This window comes from Rutidosis leptorrhynchoides, chromosome 11 (genome assembly GCF_046630445.1).
Source record: "Rutidosis leptorrhynchoides isolate AG116_Rl617_1_P2 chromosome 11, CSIRO_AGI_Rlap_v1, whole genome shotgun sequence".
NCBI lineage: Eukaryota > Viridiplantae > Streptophyta > Magnoliopsida > Asterales > Asteraceae > Rutidosis > Rutidosis leptorrhynchoides.
This window is the reverse complement of record NC_092343.1, coordinates 58684882-58691109: the sequence shown is the minus strand read 5'-3', so window position 1 is coordinate 58691109 and position 6228 is coordinate 58684882.

Below are 6228 nucleotides of genomic sequence, written 5' to 3'. Positions count from 1 at the left end.
TTTTGTGTCACCCACTTGCTAACCTTGTATTTGGAAAGCAACACGTCCAGTTTACTTGTCCCGTATATTACCTTTCGGTAAACTACCGTCCGGTTGTAAAGGAAAGCGTTGAACAAGCAACTGTTAAGGCAATGTCCTCTGACATGCTTTTAATTATGGTCTATAAGGTGTCGGATGCAATTACTATCCTTGGTAGGAGCAATAGTGTAACATCCCAAAATTTTAAGATAATATTTTATGAGAATTTATTAATGATTTAGTTTGTTTTAGTGTTATCTTATGTGAAATAATTATTATGAATGGATGGTATGGTTTAATGAAATAAATGGACAATAGTTAATGTTTGTTGGTTAAGTTGAAAGGGGACTAGTGATGCAAAGTTAATTTAAGGACCTCCCTTAATATGGTTTTGGTGGGGAGGGTAGAAAATGCAATTTGAGCAAAGTTGTTTTAATAAAAGAAAAATTAAACACTGATAATTCATTTTATCAGTTGTAAAAAAAAATACAGAGAGTGTGAATGTGTGTGTATATGTCGACTTTGGCAAGGAGGAAGAAGAGGGAAGCTCCAACTAAGAAATTGTGTTCATGCAATTATAAACTTGTGAAATCTAAGGCACTCTAAGCATCCTAGCAAGTTTTATTTCTTCAAATTCTTCTTCTTTGTGCACAATTAGGGTTCTTGAATCCTAAAAGACAAGGTATGAATATTCTTAAGTTTTGTATCACAATTATTGAGTGTTTGTGATGAGTTTTATGCTTAAAGGTTGTTGTTTGTTGAAGTTATGCACATTTGAATGATTTAGAACGAATTTGTTGGTAATTTTGGGAGTGAGTTCAAGTATGAACTTGCATTTTGAGTAAAGGATATGAATATGGTGAATTTGGTAGTGTTCTAGCTTAATTTCTAGTAATGCACACCAAGTGTTTGATAAAATGCCTCAATGAAGAGTCTATGTGTTCTAGCTAGTAATTTTGAAGAAGATTGCTCAAGTATGAATTGTGGTTAATGTAATAAGCTATGAAATTTGGATGATTGATAATTTAGGGTTGTTAGTAATGGAAATGGATTTATGCATATTTGATGAGTAATGGAAGAATTGAAGGAAATTGCATGTTATGTTCATAATAGATGAATTTGAGATTTGCATGATTAAGGAAATGAGATTTACTTGATAATGATGTTATAAGGAAGTTATAATGCTATGGTTGTATGTGTTCATGTGTATTTGGATGTAATTAGGGAATTAAGTAAATGTGTAAATGAATGGATGTGTTAAAAGCTTGTGAAAGTTGTGATTTTGATTTAGTTGTGTTATTAATGAGATTAGCTCATGTATAGGTGCTAATCAAGGTAAGGGAGCTTCAAGTGACCAAGGAACTTCGTTTAATCAAGGTGAGTTATATGGGGTAATATGGGCGGGTCAAAGGTGATCATAGAATCCATGATCACAAGTTATGTAATAGAAATTTTTATAAATTGTTCTATGCTTTGAGCTTAACTATGCAGGAGTACTTATGGTTGTTTTTGGATACGATATATGGTAACAAGGGTGACTTAATACTCCCGGATTGCATCCGTGCAAGAGGGTGGCGATTAAGTTCACTAGTTAAAAAGCTTAGACTCTACGTCTATGTTAGTGTGTAAAGCTTAGACCTTGTGTCTATGTTAAGATGTAAAGCTTAGACTTTGTGTCTATGTTAAGATGTAAAGCTTAGACTTTGTGTCTATGTTAAGATGTAAAGCTTAGACTTTGTGTCTATGTTAAGGTGTAAAGCTTAGACTTGGTGTCTATGTCTAAATTACGTAATGAGTTTGGATTCATATCCATGTTATGAGTAAGCTTGGACGATGTCCATATAACGTGTTAGTTTGAACTTACACATATGATAATGTTTTAAGGTTGAAATATGTATATGTTATGTATCAAGAATTGGCTATGACTAGGAGGCAAGTTGATCAAGTTCGAATTACGAAATCAACCTTCGGGTTGGAAGGTTATGGTTGTGTTTACGATTATGTTTATGTTTTAAGTTTAAGATACGCACTTACCCTTAACTCACTAAGCGTTTTGCTTATCCCGCTATGTTGTTAATGTTTGCTAGGTTCTTATGCGTTGCGAAGATTTGGGACATCAAGGTTGTAGGAGAACAATCGGCATTTATCAAGTGGTATGCAAGTCTCTTAATTGAATCTAGCTTCACGATAACCGCTTATGAACGCCAAGAGTCAAATGTGTATTAAGACAAAAGATGTTTAAATCATGTTTTGAAACTAAGTGCTAAATTCGGTATTTTGGGTCAAAAGAGACACGTTTATATTGGACTACGGGTCGTGTGCGACCAAGTAATAATCGTGTTTCTAAATGATGAATGTAAGTCTTAGAAGTTTAGCTTGTTTATGTATTCTGTTGTCGAAACGTTTTGAGAAATGATGAAATGTTAAAATGTGAAAATTTTGGTTTAAGTTCAAAGTTGCAGGTCAGGACCTGGACCCGTGTTGGGTCGCGCCGCGGCAAGAGGCTTCGCGCCGCGGCAATACAAAGCATTTGAAATCAGAACTTGAGTTAAGAAGGCAATTTTTACAGTGATATGTCGCGCCGCGACAGTATGGGCCGCGCCGCGGCATAAGCCGTGGTCAGGCCAGATGTTTAACTTTTAAAAAAAAAAAAAAAAAAAAAAAAAATTTACTCGTTTCAAGGCGTTAAAAGTTGGTATCAGAGCTATGGTTTAAGAGACTTGGATAATCCACCGTAGGGTTATCTAGGCTTAAACCAACCCTAAGTTTTAAATAAGCGGTTTGTGACTTGCATGATAGATAATGTTTAAAGTATTATGCCATGTTCTTTAAGATTGTGTAGGATGCTAGAACTGAGAAGAAGGGGATGGTAAGAATGAATATGAGTTATACATGAGTTTGTTTGAATTTTTGAGAGAACCACACATTTATGATGTGATGTACGAGAGTGGTTTGGTACACCCGGATTGCATCCGTGCAAGAGGGTGATGATCAAACCCACTAGAATGAAGCTTGGATCCATGTTAATGATGATGAGCTTGGACTTGTGTCCATGTTAATGATGATGAGCTTGGACTTGTGTCCATGTTAACGATGATGAGCTTGGACTTGTGTCCATGTTAACGATGATGAGCTTGGACTTGTGTCCATGTTAATGATGATGAGCTTGGACTTGTGTCCATGTCAAAGATGATGAGCTTGGGCTAGTGTCCATGTTGATAATGGTAAGCTTGGATCCATGGTAAAGTTAATGAGCTTGGACTTGCGTCCATAGTATTTTCAGTAGGATTGAACTTACGTCCATGCTGACCTCGATGAGTTTAGACTTTATTGATAAGGAATCGTGTCTAGCTTAGGCACAATCTTGGGTCATCCGTAGTAAGTCGTGACTATGGTGGGTTATGACCGGAAATCTATACAAGAAAGAGACCTACGGGTTGACAGGTTACGTTTTGGTTACGATTATGCTAACGCTAAGAGTGTCCTTGGGTTTTTATAACTATAAGTTCTATATGGGATGATGTAAGTTGCAAATTTGAGATGAACAAACCCATGAATAGAAACGGTTACGTAAGTAGTTGTCAAAGGTATAATGAATGTACCCTTAAGTTGTGATGACTAAAGACGATGCCATGGAAAACGAGAAAAGCGTGAAAGTAGTCTAAGTAATACTAAAGTATGAGAAGAATATGAACTCAATGACCCGAACTCGATCTAGAATAAAAGAAGGGTAAAGGAGTCACGCGATGTGTGGTAGGTACCTTCCTTTACACCTACACATGTTTTGTGTGACCTCCTACATGAACTCGTGTAGGCCTTAACCATTAAATGGAGAGGCAACGAACTAAATGGTTGTGACTATAGCGAGTAAAGGATTATTTTGTTTCCCTGGAGTGGGGTTAGTGTGTTACAATGGAAATGTGTAGAAATGAACCTTCAAGTAAAGAGACTAAAGGAAAAGAAAAAGTTTCCCTTAGACGGAAGCAAGAATGTTAAGGGAACCAAACCCTTTACTTTTGAGACTGAAATGTCTCGAGCTAGAGACCTCTTTGGTCCTAAAAGAAGGGGAAAATGAAATAGGTAAGATTGAACCGGTTGTAGAGTCTTGTAAATACTTGGAACTTCATAGCGTTAAGACTACACAAATGCAGGGAGAACAAGATAGAACGTAAGAAGCTTGAAAATGAATGGTCTTCTTGTTTCGAAAAGGAAGAGATTTGGTACATGGAATGATTGTAATGTGATGTAAGAATTAGTAGACACTTATGAGAATTAATTAAGCATGGGGAGTAAAATTTTGCATGAGAATGAGCAATCCAATTATCAAGCTACTTAAGAATTGGTTGCAAGTAAGTAGGAAGATGTGCATGATGTACGATGTTTTAAAATAAAGACTAAGTGTATATGCGAACGTGCGTTTTCGATACTTAATGATGAAATTGAGTAGAGAAATGAAAGAGATATGAGAGACGAGAATATTATTAATGTTATGGCAATGAATTACGAAAATGGAAGGAGGCGTCTTTGAAAAGTCGCAAGAGATTAATTTGAAAAGAATTCATGAGAATAGGCATTAAAATGAGTTCTAGATGAAGAGATATGTATGTAGGGCTACAATTGCGTAGTAGCGATGAGTCTTGTGACACGTTCTGGTTGAGTATAAAAAAAGAAACAAGTTCGACTATTCATTAACCGGAAAATATGATGTAGAGATTGATGATGAAAATGAAAATAGCGTATGTTTGATCTATAAGCATGATTAGATGAATATTGAAGGCCTGTTCAAGTAATTAAATGAATTTTATAAGCAAAAGAATTTATTGGGATATACATGAGGTATGTCGGATCTCTCGATTCTAGTTAACGTGGTTTAGAGGAAAAGAGGTTAAGTGAAGATACATGAATGAAGGGAGTCATCAGAATGGAAGATTGGTCATGGTAATAATATGATCATTGACTTTATTTGAGTTAGACGAAGGTTGAAATAATGGTAACTCTCTAGACTTTAGTAGAAATATTTTGCGAAGAAAGAACCTATGGACGATTCGAAGGAATGCAAGTTTATATGAAAGTGATATGTCGGGAGTTAATGTGGACATTAGTATAGGTTCGCGAATAGAGATTAAGAGATTCTAGAAGATTTTTATATTTAAGCAAATGAGTCGTATAAGATGTGATTTTATGAAGAGACTTGAAAGATGAGTTGTTACAAGCGTAAAATTGGTGAAAGATGTAATTTAATTAAGAAGAGAAATGTACTTATGGAATGTATTGTGCAAGTATATGGAAGGCTTATGACATGGAATAATGGTGAGCATAAAAAGGGATAAGTCTTTTATTTGTTTAATACTAAAAAACGATTTGAGTTGATGATACGAGTAATCTATGTTGATGGCATGAGTTGTCGACACGAAAAGCACGTAAGGAAGTGAAATCTATGTAAATTGGTAAAATTAGGAGAAGCTAGTGAGGAATTCAGAAGGATAACATGTTTTAATGCTCTAAAAGAAGAGAATTAAGATGCAAGAATATGGTATAACGAGAAATTTTCTGGAAAAGAAATATTGATTTGCTTGGTATTAAGGACTAGTTCGCGGTTATGAGGGTTTTTATCAGTAAAGATTATGATATAGAGGCCTAATAGTACATGAAAAGAGACAGAAAGTGGATAAATTGAAGTATCCAATGAAAAGTACATGAAGAAAGAGTACTTAAGGTATGAAATTTAAGAGATAGGGTGACAGAGAATAACGAATGTATGCCTAAAGAACACCTAGTGTGTGATAGATGGAGAAAAATGCACAAATTTTTACAAGAAATTACCAAAGTTAAAAGGAGATTTAGTAAAAGTTAAGTATTTTGGTTGACTAATTAGATGAAGAGCCTAAATAGATTTAGGGAGACTCTTGATTGTTTGAAACTTAAACAATAGAGAAGGGGAAAATTGGTTCTGACGAGTTATGAAGTATGTGCAAGGACTAGTGAAGGTTCAAGTGTAAGGGGTAAGGTTTTTGAATGCACTAAGAGATATAAAAGAATGTTCGTGAGGACACGAACAATCCAACGGGGGGAGAGTTGTAACATCCCAAAATTTTAAGATAATATTTTATGAGAATTTATTAATGATTTAGTTTGTTTTAGTGTTATCTTATGTGAAATAATTATTATGAATGGATGGTATGGTTTAATGAAATAAATGGACAATAGTTA